Below are 17,897 nucleotides of genomic sequence, written 5' to 3'. Positions count from 1 at the left end.
AGGCTGCTAAGCCAGAGTTATTGTGAAAAGGTTTTTATTCCCATTGCTGAAAGATAAGCAATTCTGGCATTCTCTTGAGAATGTTAACAGCTAAAGAGCAACACCAAGAAACATTTCAGAACAGCTGACTAAGACAATTTTTGCAAAACAAGTCCCCCCTATCCACAGTTCCTTGTGCTGGTAGCAAATACTAAGAAGTTTTCACATTTTTGAAAATTAAAGTTGTTACAAAGTAAAATATAAGGAAAATTACTCAACATTTCTCTAAAGGCTGCCATATGGAAAGGCATAGAGATGGCATCTTTCATGGGCTTTCTAGGAGCTTCCATCTTTAATAAGAGATTTGTGGGAGAGGGCATCCCCAGAAAGGAGCACCTGAGAGGACCCGTTACCTGCCAGTAACCTCAGCTGCTCTGAGCATGCTGCTCATGGGATTGTGAGTCCTGTTCCCCCTGCCAGCTCCAAAAGCTAAAGACCACACCATCCACCCCATGACCCAACACGCGCACCTAAGAATTTTTCATATTTTAAGACAGTCTCACTCAAGGACTTTGTTGCCAGAAGATATTTTCTTCTGCAGTTTTACACAGGTGATGAGTTTCTTTCTGAAACACTCTTAAAAGGTACAGTCTGCCCCAGAGATGAGTTTGTTTCTGTCTCTGACACTGCATTCTGCCATATAAACCAGAAAAAAAGACAATATTTCCATGGCATTAACCAGCAGTACTGATGGAATAATGGGTAACTTAAAGAACATTGGTATAGTCTTGTTAATTTGATTTATAAAGGTAATCACTACTAATTAATTATGTAGTGAATTAGATAACCTCCACAACGAGGCTCAGTGAAGGCCCCTTTATTATCTTTGGCATTTGCAGCAAATGGCACCAGCACTACGTGTTCCTCTTTCCCATCAGTATAATTTTACATCCTCTTGGCTTTCATAAAAAAAAGCTATCATGTCAGCACCTTTGTGAACCTGTGAACAGCAAAGTGAGATGGCTTGCAGTGCCAGGAGTTAAGAGCAAATCTTCACAAAGACAGTGCAGGCAGAGCTCACATCAGCCACACAGCATCTCACCGGGTGTCTCCCTTGGTTACAGATGGTTTATTTCAGAAAATTGTCAATGGAGATAACCCAGATAACCTTACCTCATGTGTCAAAAGGAAGGGTATCTAAAAAAACCCCAACATAATACTCTTATCTAAGTATGAAACTGAAATAATTGTACCTGTCTTAGCATTATTCAGAACACAAAAGAATCAAAGGTTCACTAAATTAAAATTGAATCTGATTTCATTCTTTCATACGGAATAGCACATTTAGATTCTTAGCTATGTTAAACATCATAATTCAATACATTAATTATTAACTTAATAAATTCAGATTAGCAGTCTCAGAGCAGATAATGGTAAGTAATTTAGCAACTAAATCTGAGCAAAAATTAAGCAAAGAAATAAAATGCCACAGTTCAGACAAAAACTCTCAGTCACTGAACTGAGCTGCACTCCCCGGGCTGTGCCAGGCACTGCATTCTGGAAACGCTGTTATGTAACAATGCAGTTCCTCACCTGCCGGGCAAAAATACACCAGAGGAAACCTTTGGGGAAAATTCCATCATGATGAATATGCGCAATCATTAATTAGATATTTTCTCTGTTGCATATTTCTAGACCTTTGGAACATGGCCACTGTTTCTGCAGTACACCACAGCATATAGAAGTGTCAGATGTTGAAACTATTGTTCTAAAATAGGGCTGTTTATATTACTTTCATTTTGTCTTCGAATATTTATAACTATGCCACTAGTGCACTGTAGCGTGCATGAATTATCTGTATTTCATATTGATATTAAGCAACTCAGCAAAGGCTTTCTTTAATCTATAATTAAAAATTAAAACCTTTAGGGGAGCTATTCATCTGACAGTCAGTTTTCTTCTTGCTGCCCTCTGCCAGTAATTAAGTTCTGCTAGCACTTTCAATTTTTTTAAGGACTTGGTTTATGACAATTTTCTTTATATTTGTTGCCACAAAATACCAGAGGCTGATGTGACGCCAACAACTTCTATTTAAAAAAAACCTCCTCATAGTAACATGGAAAATGCATTTGAAGTGCTTGTATTACCAAGCTGTATTCTGTGAAAAACTGTGCTGCATATCTCCCTTCATTACTCTGTACCTATTACAAGTAACAGCTACAGGCTGCAGAATTAAGGACATGTATTTTGCTACTCTGAATTCTATTTTGTTTGTTTAAAACTGCCTGGTTTTACCTAGGAAATACAATCCACCTGATGGATAATCAGAAAGGATTGCTACCACAAAACACCAAGTTATCGCTCAGCAGTCAGAGATGTGCTGATCAAGTCTCAACAGGCTTTGTACAAGAGTATTCCTTCTATGCTGCCCCAGTGGGAGTAATACTGATACTTGTATTAACCACACCACTTCCACCCAAAGAGCTTAGAGCACTTCTCTAGGGTTGAGCACCATTTCCACTTCCCATATGGGCCAAGCACTCCATGACTAGCCTGAGACCCCAATTCTAAAGAAACAAATGTTTCTGTAGATTTTCACCAAACCTTTTCACATTAGACCAGTTAACATGCAGAAATGCCATCAGCAAAATGCCTCAGTAATGTCAAAATGCACGGTATTGAACTACCTTGCTGCCTAAAAAATATTTGACTTTCATCTCTGCTTGTCAAATCAGAAATCATTAGTTTGCAATAGAGAAATCTGGCACTTGGCACTTTTCTTATTAGAATGGAGGCTTGGGAGGAAAACGTGACAAGAACAGCTCTGCAGCAGCACGCCCCTGTGATTAGGATAGAGGCATGTGGTGCTTGACACTGTGGGTCGTGCTGGAGGGAAAACTACAAAGCAGCTACCAGCCTTCCCTAAGCCTGCCAGCAATTGTAACCATAGGACTCAGAACACCAGTAGCAAAGATAGGATCTGAATAGCCTCCTGCTGGGTTACACACTTTCTCCAAAAGGTTGTCGATCACTAGCCTGAAAAATGCTATAGGAGAAATAAAAATTATTTTAGTTGAACAGCCAGGGATCATAGCTAAAAGCAAGCAAATCACTGAGCTGCTGCATTTCAGGGAGCATTTAGAATTTCAGCCCGCACTACTATTTTTTTCGTCAGTACAGATAAAGAAATATTAAAGAGTTTAGATTTTAACCAGATTTAGAGTGTCAGACCCTGGAACTAAAGTGTTCAATGTCATCAACATTCTTCCCACTTTTATAACATTTATTCAAATGCAAAGCAAAGCTAAAGGCTCTACACTCAAGCAAAATAAAGTCGGTATTTAGATAAAGTAATTGACGTACCTTTTCATGCCATACTAAGAGGTTAAATATATGTGCACATGCAGTATAATTGTCTAAACAATTCTGATATGGCGGAGATAAGTATATCTTTGGTATTAATCAGAAGAACATAGATGTTAATGTGCATTATCCAGGAGGAAAGGCTGCAAGTTTAGAATGTGAGTGCACAGAGGTAAAATTGAAATATATGGTGAATCTGATGTCACACTATCCCCAACAGTTACTTGGCTTATCAGTTCCAATTTAAAAACACAGAGCTGTGAAAGTAACTATTTTGAAAGACATTTTAATTTCTTATGAAATTGAATGAGAACATGAAAACAAAGGAGCCAAGTAATCTCAGCACAAACCCAAATCCCATGACATTGACAGTGCCCTGAGGATCATAGCCATAGCTCAAAAAAAGTAGAATATTTTCTTCTGAGATAGTTTCTGTTTCAATTCATACCCTTGTGTATTTATGAAGCCCAAGAAGGAAGTGAGGAATTTACTTTGTAGGAGGGGAAACAGGATGCTGGGCCTGCTTATTTTACCCAGGATAGGAGGATTACAGGAGGATTTCTGTAATCTGACAGTCTGTGCTCACTGACTCTCTCAGTTACAGTGGTTAGACATATTTAACTTTCAAAATAGAAAATTACGTATGCCAAAACTCTGTTTCAATGATTTTTTCCATCTGCGATCTCTTGCATTGTGCTACTACCTATTTTTCTGAGCTGAAACAATACACTGTCCTAGATCCTCCCACCAGCCTATGCCAGAAAAACAAAATTTAAATGGTATTAGATATTTTGGCTGTTTGGACATTTTACCAGAGGCAGCTTTTCTTCCATTTCCTTCCTTTTTCAAGAGTGAGTTTCTAAATTGCTGGACATATTAGGATATGTATTCTTCTCCTCTGACTGCTATATATTACAAGACCTTACTTGGCCAGTATCTCAGAGCAGAAATCCTTCACCGTTTCAAAAGGCACCAAAGGTTTCCAATCTACAAAGCCAGATTTCATTAAAATGAAACATGTAGAAAACTACACCAAGGTAACCTTATAGGGCATGAAGGTGTAGACCTGCTGGAATGGACAGACAAAAATTAAATTACTTGCTTGCCCAACTGCCCTGCTGGAGCACAGCCTCCTCTCCCCACAGCCCTGCTCACCCTCAGCACATGGCCATAAGGAAGCTGGAAGGTTGCCTTCCCACCTCCACCCAGCCAAAGGCCTCTCTCCATGCTAAGATCCTGTAGATCTCTCTGGAGCTCTCACAGTGGTAGCCCAGGGAAGAGATCAGAGCTGCATGGCCACATGAAAACATGTCACACTGAAAAAGAAAGAATGCAGCATCCATTTCTATACAGGCCACATGTTCACAGAGCAATTAACACAAGCTGTATAAAAGGCATTTTTGCATGGAAAACAATACAGCACCCAGCCTCAATTGCAGCAAGCATCATTCTACTATGCCACTTTACATACATTTACTCATGAAAAATGCATGTTTCCATAAGCAAAAATATTTTCATAGCACTGCTGTTAATGCTGCTTTGTTTCACTGAACCTGACTAAACAGTTCTCATGGAGAGATTATACAGAAGAAGCAGAAGAGAATGTCTGTGTTGACTTTGTCAGAGGGAGGAAAATACGTCCCTGTGGCTTTATTTTCCTTCTAGAGAACTTTTACATTCTGCTGTTTCAATGTCTCTTTGTATGACTCATGATCCTTAATCCCCAAGGGACATATAGTTTGGCAATTTTATTTTCTTTTCCTTCTTTGTTTTCTGTTAGCTGTTACTGTGAAGATAGTGGATTTTTTCTTTGATCCATCAGAAGAAAATCAATCTTTCTGGAGAAAAACAAGCAGAGAATTGTCTACTGACAATCACTGTTCATTTGACTTTTCTTATTATTTGAAAGACAGAAAATATGTCATTCTATTGTAACAGTACTTGTGCTAACCCCAAGTACTGTCTAAGGTTTTCCATTTTACTATTTAATCTAGAAAATTCCCTTTTCTGTTAGCTCAGGGTCTGTAGCAGTCACACCATATGTTAAAGCAAATTCTGCAGATTTCCTGTTCAGTGATTAAGACATGACTAAGTTATAAATCAAACCTCAGATGGACCAGAGCAGAAAATCTGTATTAGTGAAGAAGCTTTAAAAAATCATAAATGTCAGAATTGCCTCTCGTGTCCAAACTCAGCCATCTGCGTATTCCCCAGAACAGAACCTGCCCCAGGAACCTGCTGTGAATGCGTGGCACAGGTGATCTGTGCACGGCCAGTCAATCCAATGTCCCTGGCACTCGCTGTGTCTGCTGGCTGGGCCCACACGGATGAGCAGCCCCCTTTGGCATGGCACAACAAGCCTGGTGTGCTCTTCACCGCACAAATGGCTGAGAAATGTGCAGAGAAGACTCTTCTAAGACATCCCAGCCTTCTCCTGCTTTGTAGAAAGTTTAAAATCTTATTTCCTACATGCTAGTTTGGTGCTATTAGTTAGTAAGCATTACCAAATATGTTGAAAAAATTTTTTTTGTCTGGTTAATGACCCACCTTTCAATTAGAAAAAATTGCATAATGGTCTAAGGTGAAGTACACCATGACACAAAAAATAATTTGCACTGGAATACTTGCAGAAACCAGTATATTCTCCATAAGGTTCCTCACATAAATATACAAAGATCTTATTAAATTATGGAGGGAGAGACAAAATCAACAGGAAAATATATGAAGATTGATTATATTCAACCATTGTGGTATATATTGTGCTTTTCTCCCCGAGGTCAAACATAAAAACTGATTTTAAAATTCTGTTCATCTGCCTATATTAAAAGTGATCATCAGAAAATCTTGATCTCCCTCAAATACAATCCCCTTTGGAGTGTCTCTGAAGAGCAGAAGGAAAGACTTTATAACTGAAATGTCAACAATACTGTAAATGGCTTTTCATACTTCAGAGAAGGCAAGGGTGTAATCAAAATTCCATGCTTAAAAAGCAAGGCAAAGGAAGCAAGACACCTGCTATAACTAGATCTGTCAAAAATAAATATACAAATACACAAATAAATAGAGACAACTTTTCTGAGAAACAGACTGTAAGTCCCTGTACTTGGGGGGCAAGAGGTGGCTTAATTAATGGGTCAGTGCCACAGAGAGGAACAATAGATACCATTCCTCTTGAGTATCTGCAAAACAAAAACCAGGATGGGTGTTTTTAGGGACCTTTCATTGTGCATACAGCAGAAATCTTACTGGGTATTGCTAGATTGCAGTAATTTTTTTTTTTTATTCCTTAAATATGCTCACATAATTCAGGCATGTTCAGAGTGAAATTAGAAAATATGAGCTCAACTAGTATGTCTTTAGTCTAGTCTAGCTAAGAACTGAGTGGGCACAACTGTAGATCTTATAGTCAGGAAATGCTGTGACTGTCTCAGTCTTCTGGAGTGGATTTCCAGGGTCTCAGCAGAGGGTACCAGGTGCCCTTTGGTGAGAAGTTCATGTCAGACCCCAACGTGCTGCCCCACTGAAAGAACCTGCCCTTGCCCTGCAGCCCTGTCCAAGAAACACAGAAAACAAGGTGACAAATCCAGACTGGCAGGGAAGGTGCTTGTTGTTCAAAAATAATACTGTTCCTCAACAGACATAGACAAAAATTTTCCACCAAAAAGTGCCAATCCAGCAAACTTTTTCAAGGGTAAGTCAGTTTAGTCAACTTTAATGACCGAACCTTACTGGCTCCCAGCCCACTTGCTTGCCTCCTTGCCATCCCATCTGTCCCAGCCCTTGATAGCATTTCCTGGTTTCCTGCAATAAAAGTGGCAGCCCTGATGTGCCACCCTGAGCGGAGATTCCCAGGGCGTCATTCCTGCATGGAGGGCAGGCATCTCTTATTATTATTATTGTTGCTGTTACTATTTTGATAGAAACACACTTTCAGAAGAGCCAATGATGAGCATGCTGAGCATCCAGGTGCCTTCAGTAATACTTTTGTTTCCCGTCACATTAAAGCCCAGAGTTCCAATATAAGCATCAAGGGAAGGGCTCCTCTCAAAAGAATCATTCATTTCCTCACCAGACCTGGTAGAAGACATGTTTGTGACCTAATTAGATGCTGTCAGGACTTCATTACTAATGTCTAAAGCAACCAGACAAAATTAGAAGTGCTGATGCTTTGTGCAGTGATTTCTAAATATTTTTCTCTCATGGAAAAGAGATCATTTTCCAGTAAGATGAGAGGGAGAAAGACAAATGAGAGAAGAAGAAGAGAGAGGAGAGGTTTTCATTCAGAGAAAGAAATTACAGCTTTTCCCCCATAAATAAACATGGTTTATTGTTGTCACAAGACTTAATGAATGGTTTTCTGCACATACAACGCATATGTTAACTTCAGTCTACTTCATGTTAGTTTTGACTAGCCATAGGGAATTCAGAAATGCACTGTGTCACCTAAAGAGCAGTGACTAAGGATGCAATACAACCAGAAAAGAACACACAGGATGTCTGTGGCAGTGTACAGAATTCCTAAATCACTTACAGGCATGTTTGGATGATTAAATGAAGAGCATTTTAAATGAGTAACAGGAAGGATTTTTCCTACACGAATGTACTATTAGATAAGATGCTGGATTGACAGCAAGTCTCTATTCCCCTGCTTTCATTGTTACTCGGTAGCACACAGGCACAGATATTTGCTTTCATTGGTTCTCCAGGCTCAGTAGATGCCTTTCTGCATGGATGAGATACCTTGAAAGCTGATATTTTGGCATCCTATACATATTGCAAAAAATCAAAACTGAAGATGATTTTAATGCCTCCCTGCAAAACAGAAGCCTTAATAATATTTAATTCCTGTTAAATTCTGGCAGGGAAAACCTTAGGGAATCTGTGCTTTTTTGTCCTAGAAAAATGTTTTTGGGAAGGAAGCTCTATAGGTCTAGGTCAATTTCTTGTTAGAGCAGGGCTAACACTAATGCTTTTCTTTTTTCTGATACTAACTTCCATTAAATCAAACTGCCACATATACAAAGGATAAAGTCCTAAAAATGTCAGGAACTCAGGGGAAAAATCAAAGAAAACCCATGCTCCATTATTCCAGCATGAACATCCATACTTTCATGCACATGAAATTATCCCAGTCTGCATAACTTGTTTTTTGAATACTATGTTTTTTCCTCACCCACACAGTTATGACTAGTTGCTTTCTCAGATGGACTTTTGCAGGAAAGGATGGTCTTATATCAGCATTCCTCCTGAAAATAAAACATCTCCATTTTATTAACTGTTCATTTTCCTGTAGGTAGATAATTAGGGAGACTAAAGCATGCTTTCATACCCAACCTAATTAGATAACTACATTAACGGAGCCACTTATTGTCTCATTCATTTCTGAATGTGCTAACGTTTATAGCACTTCAGTGATTGCAGGAAATGGCAATTGTGCAGCTATTTATTTGCCTTGCTACAGGCTGCCCATGGCTTTGGGATATTGATTTATGCTGAAAGGCCTTTTTCCATTGTAAGAGCTGCAAACCCCTTGAGAGCAGCCAGGCTGTGTTCTGTGAATGAGGCGCTGACAGCCTCACCAAGATCAGCACCAAGATTTCTATTGGCTCTCTAGGAGTGAAAGCAGAGCCCAGATGATTTAATCAAGAACAGTGCTATTATAATAATGCAACAGAAACATTAATTTTAGTGATTTATAGAGCACCTATGCTGTCATCTTAGCTCTCAGGAAAGAGCCATCAATTACCTGATAGCAGTTTCATGACAATAACTCCTGGCTTAATTGCAAATACATGATAAACATTCTCTGAACCCAGCAAGTTGAAGTTTTATGCCATAAATTTTCCCTTAGTTTTTCATCTCATGTGAAATCAGTTTGCAAGGCTTACTATTTTCCCAATGCTCCTGGAAGTTAAGTTTCCCTATCAACTAAGACACAAATGCTACAAATTCATAAAGAATATCAGATGTAGCAACTGGAAGTAGTGAGATCTAACAGACATCACCTGATTAGACACCTGTTTGAGCCCACTGGAGCACTCTGGAGAAAAGGGCAGACAGGACCCAGGGAGAAGCACAGCAATGTGGTGGGCAGGGGAAGGAGGCAAAGGCCCAAGCAGAAATACAGAAAGAAACAGGGAAGAAAGAGCTGCTCAGGGTAGAATTTCCCAGGGACTCATGGGAACTGAGTGGAGTTTGCTGGTGCCAAAATTTATTGAGTTAGACAATACAAAGCTTTAGTCTATAGACTCACCTGCAAAGACTGAATAACTACATATAAGCTCCAACTCAGGCTCTGCCTGCACTGGACTTTACAGATTTTTTTGTTTTAAGCATGAAATCTTTGCATTTAATGCTAATAAAACATTTTAGGAGGGTACAGTTTAAAGCCTTTTGGGCATTCTGGGCATCTCACTCAGAAGACTGTTTGGGCATGTCCACTTCAAAGCTCTGTCTGCCCTGTAGCACCATCACACCTAAAAATAAATCAAGAAATTATCTTTTTTATCATTTGAATGTGCATCTCGTAGTAGATGTAAGCAAAAAGGGTCAGTTCTGTAAATATGTCAGTTTTTAATTGTTATTTGTTCCTCACGAAGTCCTTTCTTCTTGATCCTCACTCTCCCAAAATATAGCTTTTAGTGTGGCAGTTACAAACTGGTGAGAATGGTCTGCAGCCAGATAAAGAGCTGTATAGAAGATGACGGTCAGAACAACAAGGTTGTTGAAGAAATTGGCCTTGGTGCTGTAAGCTGATATTGATGAAAGTCAGAAAGCAAGGAAAATTACTGAAGGAGAACCCAGTGCTGCAGCAGGTCACAGAAGAGTACTGGATTTAAGTTAGGCTGGCCCAGAGCCACTCTGCTAATTGTTACCTGCTGTGAGCACCCACCTTTCTTCTATTACTGTTGTTTGGGAGTAGAAAACCGGGGATGTGTGAATTGCAATCACAGCAGCTGCTCTGAGCACGCAGAAATGACACTGAAATATTGACCGGGAACTGTCACAAACACTGACTCTTCCCTAAATTAGGTTTTATATCTACTTACAATTGTCAGCACTGAATCTTTATGCTTAGACAATAATAATGTCAGCTATGCAGTATTTTTAAAATTACGACTTTCTTGAAAATTTCATTCAAAATTACCCCCCTCCAAAACTGAGTTTCACCTTCCTTATAGCACAAATGATACCACAGTACAGAGCATTAATACAGCCTGCATTATTTATAACTGTCACCAGCTATATTTTATCCCTTCTGGAGATAGTCATAAGCTTGAAAATTGCTGCAGAGCATTGTTTCACAATTTAAATCTGAAGTGTTTGGGGTGGGGAAAGCTCTCCCCTGCCTGTCATTCAATTAATCCAAAACTGAACCATATATCGTCTTCTTTGATTACATTTATTTTTATCTCCTCCTTCAACAGAAAAATAATTTTAAATTCCTGACCAATTTTTTTCTGTTCAGGTTTTGAAGTCCCATGAGATTAGTGAAAGTCAGATTATTTGTAACTGTAGTAATGTGGCAAAATTGCAAACATATTGGTGCAATTTGTATTGGTACCGAGCATTAGAAGTTCCCTGGAGTGCAAACTAGGAGTATTTGTGATGCAATGCCTTTTTCAGAGTAGAAATTTTAATTTAACTGGCACTCAGAATAACTACAGAATAAAGGACACCTCACAAAAAAATCTCTATTTTCTGAGGGAATACATAAAACTTGTAGCCTTTGTAGCATGAAGTTTCCTCTCTTTTACAAAGGGGAGAAGGATTAAGAGGAAGAGATAGAGAAAGCTCAAGGTTTACGACTACAGCACTTAACAAAATGAGAACAAGCGTTTCACACACATTAAAATTATAGAAAGACAAAAGGAAAAATTTTATAAATTGGTTTGAGTGTCTCTGTCTCCCTTCTTTAGTGAGACTGCTGGAGTGCCATAGCCATTAACAGAGAAGAGCACAGTAAATATGTGGTTAATACCTGCTATTATTATAACACTACACTGTTACTAACATAAAATAAGTGCAAAATACTTCATCACTGGGGATATTGATCCAAGCAGACTGATCTCACTTTCATGCATAAAATGCCAAGTTGGCAAAAAACACCTAAGAAAAATGAAGCATTAGTCAACCCTTAGTTCCAATGCTCCAGGAGCAAACCCTGATGAAGTGCCTGCCTGCCTTCCAGGCAGTATAAAACATGTCTGTCTGCAGCCATTGAGAAGCTCGAGGTGATACTATGGTTACTGCATCACAGCCCAAATCCTCATTTTTCGCAGACCAAATAAATTCCAGCACCAGTCTGGGTTCTCTTCAGCCATGACCTAGTACTTCAATCCATTACAGTAATAGTGGAATGAAGGCATTATTTAAAGAGGCAATGAAAGGTTTAGGTCGGAGAATGGAACAAAATTGAGAGAAAACAGGCCATTATAACCAAACTGCTTAAATAATCATTTTCTGATATTCTTTGTTGACACATGCAAATGACTAAGCCACTTAGAATATTTTCTTCCTTTAATTCCCATTTATAACATATTGTTAATGTGTAAGTACCATTCCTGGAGGAGTTTGTTTATACATATAGGCCAAGATATTTAATGCACCATTGATCAGACTTTGTTTCAGTTTAGTCCCTAGAAACACTATAAATGGCTTAGAATAGTTTTATTATTTGAGATGATTTGCAATCTTCAAACTGAGGAACTTCCCTCAAAAAAGTGAAAAGGAGTAATTGAAATGTCAAATATTGCAGTTATAACTAAATTTATTCAATTGTCTTAATTTCAAGACATGTGACTAGGACAAAAGATCTTAATAAAGTGCTTGCATTAAAAGAGTGACTAAAACCTATGGAAAATTAAGTAGGACTTGGTTCTATTTTTCTCATGGAAGATGAAGTTACAGTTCCTCCTAGTTCTGTCTTGATGGTCATAGCAGCACCATCCATGCCAACATCAGCCTACACACAGTTTTTTTAAAGCACATTCCAAATCATAGAATCCATGGAAGGTCTGAAAATGAAGCTGTCATCATACCAACTTGAAACTGCCATCATACAAACTTGAAACTGTTCAATAAATTAGATTGTGAATATTTTTGTTGAATTTGCCTTCACTATATGAAAATAAAGTTTCTTTCTATACTGTCCAGGTATGATTATCAAAACATTTGGAGTGACAGAAAAAGCAAAGACTAAGAGGGACTCAGAACTGTGCATTTAAAAATAACGATTTCTAATTGGTAATTACAGCCTCAGGCAGGAATAAACGAGCCATACTCCAGGGAGATAAAACAATACTTAAAGCAATATTGTAGCAAGCTCAATATTTTTCCTATTCCTAGAAGAAAATATGATCCTTAGTTACAGACTCAGCTGGTTGAGGGCAACCTGAGGATCCCAACAGAACACAGAAACCAGTCTTAAAGAATTTAGGTTGCTCTGCACTTCTTTATGTCAGTTAGCAGAAAAGTAGCTGACAGACTACTGCATACACTTCTAATTTGGTGCCATGCTATTGATATTCCCAGCAGGTTTCTGTACAGTCTACTATTTCAGAGTCGCATTGGATTGTCACTGAGTGGGATTTACTATATTAAAAGACTTTCCAGTGGAATAATAATCACTGTTTGCTGAGACAGTCTCCCACATGAATCAGAACAGAAGAGACAAATGTTCACCTTCCTCTAATCTGCTTTAAATTGCCATGTAGTCAGCTACGTAAATAAATACACCCAAACAGACAATAACTGGTTTTTACTTAAACATATACGTAGCATTGGATGCACAGTAGCTCCATTCCTACTTGACAGGAGCACTATTTGCAGTACTAGTTACTTATACGTCAGACAGTTCAGTAGACAAACCTATTTACAAGGGCTTATAATTGTCTTCAGGACATAACACAACACAAGAAGTTTCAGATGTGTTTTTTAGGGGCTTAACAAAATAAATGAAAAAGAAGTGGGGGAAATCATCTTGCTTCACAATTTTCATCTCAGATGCCAAACAGAGACAGCGCAGGATGAGCTCAGAGTATTCTGATTCTACTGACTCCAGTATCTCTGACAAGATCAGCAATCCAGATGATTTGTGGTCATTACAGATTCCGTGGCATATTTTATTATGGTTGAGAAGTGTTCATGACAGTGACATGCCCTAGTTCTGGTCAAAGAGATTATATCCTGCTCATACGATCTTTCTGGACAGCTACATTTTGGCAGAAATTCTTCCTTGCTGTAATCCAATCTATAGTATTGTAGATTTTATTAATAAGCCACTGTGGAGCATTCCAGAGACAGATGCTCATTAGCAAGCTAAATTATTTTTCTATGTGATTATTTTTAGAAAGATCTATGGTAAACAGCTCTATCCTCTCCTGTTTCTACAGGCAGATAAAAACACAAAGGCTGTCCATACCACACAGAAGTTGACTGCCTGGTACCTGGAGACCTGCCTCAGGGAGGAGGTGGGCAGATCTGGCAGCACTGGCACAGCCTATCTATATGCCTGTTTATTTGGTGTAGGAAAGCTACTTTTCAAGAGAAGTTTTAGAAGAAATGCCAGTACTTTCCTTTCAAGTGAGTCTGATGCTCTAAAAACTGCATATGTGTCTCCACTTTACCCAGAGTGTGCATCCAGAATTCCCAGTTCAAGAGAAAGAATGTTCAAAAATGGGAGCACGCTTGAATCTTTTACTTGAGAGGTCCATGATCAGTAGAGTGTCCAGTAAATTTAATCTTTAATGTCTGTGCTGCCTTTGTCAGCCAGCACAGCAAACCCCATCTAACATCTGATAGATATTTTTTCCCACTCCCCACTCACCCCATTATGTGGATTGATGTGCTCTCCAGACTTTGCACAAGGCAAAACCAAATGCACATTACTGCCATTCAGTTCTCAAAGAATAATTCCTTTCAGGCAGTAGTCATTAGGGGTTTTCAAGAAAGGGGATTGAAAGCTCTGGGTCATCCTCAGACAGATCTGAACAAATCTACCTTCTCCAGGTGCTTTAGTATTGCTTTGCCGTCTGTGGGATGTGAAATAAATGTTCTCTTTTGCAGGGGAAATACAAAGCTCTGCAGATCTCTGCCACCATTCTGCAGAGCAGCTAATACCTCTCCCTTTCATGATGACTAGCAGGAGCTCAGAACCAAGGCAGGAATCAAGGAGACAGGTTCCACAGGAACAAAGACAGGATTTTTTGCATTTTCTTTGCTGTCATACCTGTTACTTCTAAAATGCCAAAAGGACTTTTGGTACTGTCAGGACTTTTAGCCTTTTCCTGACTTTACAGCTCACTCTGCTCTAACTTAATTCTACAAATCAAGATAAAGAGTTAACATTTTGCATCACAGGTAAAAATAGATTTTTCATTTTTGAAAATCTGATTTTTGTGACAATTAACCCCTGTTCTGAGAGGTCTATCCATGGGTAGTAAGGAAATCATAAAGTCCCAATACAGGCCCCTGTGGGCATGGAATCAGGGAACCAAACTACAGCCTTGGTACTGAATCTCTTTTTTGTTCAGTAAAAGCATTCAGATACAGGTGGCTACCATCTCTCTGGCATACAAAGATTAACATGTTTTCTAATACAATTTTCAGGTGTCAGCTTGCAGGTCCAGGCAGAAAGCAAACTCCCCTTCACCAGGATGTGCCAGCCCAATGAACCTTAGAAGACTTGAACAGGAACAATCCTCTGCCAAATAAATTTCCTTGACAGCTGAATAATTCTCCTGTAAGAGAAGGGGAGAGAACAGGAGTCTGTTCACCTGTCTTAAGTCCCCTTGACAGAAATGCATAAAGGACAGTAGTGTTTTTTGAATGCTGAGTTGCAGGAAGGTCTGACCACATGGCAATTATCAACTTTTCTCCTTACACACCAGGAGGGGTTGTCAGCTTGGGGCAAAGAAGCAAAGGATGAAAGCTCGGCCACAAGCCTGAAGAGTGAAGATCATTTACAACTCCTTCTAAAGCAAGATCTGAATCAATACTTGGTAGCTTTTCTCATTCTGCTATTTCCCCCCCCCCACCTTGAGTGCTACTTCTGCCCAATTTTACAGGAAGAAAAACTGCAGCACTGCAGTGGAAGTACTAGGTGATCAGACACAGAGCCTCTGAAACATCTATCTCTCATTATCACACAATATCCCCCCAATTAAAGAACTAGAAGATAGATTGTTCAAACTACAAAAGAGCTGGAAGGCCCAAGATAAAGATCAAGGCATATTATCATCTGTATTTGTTACTGAGCCCTTCACAACCTGTGGAAGTCTTTGTCATAGTCCACCGCTCTCTGTAAAGCATCCCTTTGCAACAAGGGCAGATCTTGAGGCCTGTTCTGTAAATGTTGCATGAGAAGGGACCACAACTAGTTTAAGCATGCAATAATAACTAAAAGACATGACTGTATTTCAGAGACAAATCTACACATTAGTGAATGTTCATTCAACCCCAGCTTGGCTGTTTGCCTGAAACACGGACTTAGGCAGAATGTAGCAATTCCGGGGCACCAGCTACCTCAGGGAAACCCCTAGTCTAAACAAAGATGTCAAGAAGACTTGAAGAAATACACAGTAACTTGTGGACTGCATTTTAAAATCCCTAAAGCTTAATTTAAATCCACAGCCAGCACACAGTAGAACACAACATTTTCATCACTTTTCTATAACCATGAAAAATGCTTTGTATAAAGGAAGTTGAGGAAATTGTAATCTCTGGAAGACCACAAACAGAAGTTTCCATTTGTGAATCACTTACTGCAGAAGAGCTGTATTGTACTCTCCTCCTGATAAGGGAGGAGAGCTCAGATCTGAAACCTGAGCCTTGCTTTAGACGGATGGAAGTAAATTTTGCACACTTTGTACTAATGTTTTTCAGATTGCCTGTTCTGACACATGGCAGGTTTAGAATTTACCCTATTAAGTTATGACATTCATTTCCCGAGTATTTGCACAGCTGAAATGTTCACACAAGCATGAGTGAAGGAAGGAAGATGAGGACAAGGATTGCATTGAAAACATGGTATGATAGTTCTGGAAAATACCTTTTAATCTCAAAGATATAAGAAACAGAGATTGCAAATCTTATGTCCAACCTGTAACTCTGCTTATCATTACATACATGAAAAAAAAATTCTGACTGCAATTTTACGAAAATGCAGAAACCTAAAAAATCCTACATCCTCCTCAATTCTGGAGGGTCTGACTCATATGAAACAATACAGTGCCCTCTGCGGGTTCTCCTCTCATATTACAGTCCCAGGAAGTAGATGCCTTGGAGTACTGTAAAATTCTCTCTGCTAATCTTTGTAATTACATTGTAAGTACTGTGAGATAAAAGGAAGACATAAACTAAATATAAATAGTCTTTTTTAAAATTAATAATAATGTTGTTAATTGATCTAAAAAACTTGGAATTACAATAGATGCGCAGTTTTCAAAGTCTCCTTTGAAGACAGGCTGTCAGAGCTGGGGCTGTTCAGCCTGGAGAAGAGAAGGCTCCAGGGAGATTTTAAAGCCCCTTCCCGTACCTAAAGGGTCTCCTAAAGAGCTGGAGAGGGACTTTTGATCAGTGCATGTAGTGACAGGATGAGGGATAATGATTTTAAACTGAAAGAAGGTAGGTTTAGATATTAGTAAGAAATTCTTCACCATGAGGGTGGCTGGACACTGGCACACGTTGCCCAGAGAAGCTGTGGTTCCCCATCCCAGGAGGTGTTCAAGGCCAGGCTAGATGGGGCTCTGAGCAACCTGGTCTGGTGGGAGGTGTCCCTTCCCATGGCAGTGAGTTGGAACAGGATGATCTTTAAAGTCCCTTCTAACACAAACCTTTCTGTGATTCTGTGAAATGAATCACTGCTTAGGTGATGGAATTACACAAAAGCAGAGAAAACACATATCTGCTACCTAAGAATGTGTTCTCAAGAAGAGTCTGCAAATATTTTTTACAAGAATTCCACTTGGTTTAATTATTAACTCTAGCAGGAGCAAGTACAATTGCAAACCTCAATCAGCACTTAAAAAATCAAAGGATTAAATTAAATCCCATCATACCAATTTGTACAAAGCTTTTGCTTCCCTAGCACCTGGACACATACAAGATAAACACTTCAAACCTTAGCTGATTTGGGCATGACACAAACACACAGCCGTAAACTTGGACGTGGTAACATGAGAAACATGACAAAACTTGTTCCTTGGCCTACTTTTTCATGTAATAGAGAAGACAGTGATATCAATTATTTCAGATTAGCTTCATTTTAAAAAATTAAGTATTCATGATAAATTAACTCAGCATTTTTAAGGGGTTTACCAAAGTACATGAAATTCTATTCAGGGCATGGTAACACTTACTTCAGTACTCATATGTGTTTAAGCTGTGTTGCATTAATACATCACAGTAAGTTTTGCCAGCAAATAGATTGATGAATGACAGGAGTTAGTTTCTTTTTGAATGTGTGAAACCCAGATAGAAAAAAACAAAGGTTTTTTTTCTGAGGAAGCAAGGAAAAAGTTTCATAATGTTGTCATTTTCCTTCCTTTGCATAC

This window comes from Corvus brachyrhynchos, unplaced genomic scaffold, assembly GCF_000691975.1.
Source record: "Corvus brachyrhynchos isolate BGI_N302 unplaced genomic scaffold, ASM69197v1 scaffold97, whole genome shotgun sequence".
Lineage (NCBI taxonomy): Eukaryota > Metazoa > Chordata > Aves > Passeriformes > Corvidae > Corvus > Corvus brachyrhynchos.
Note: the sequence above shows the minus strand (reverse complement) of the source record.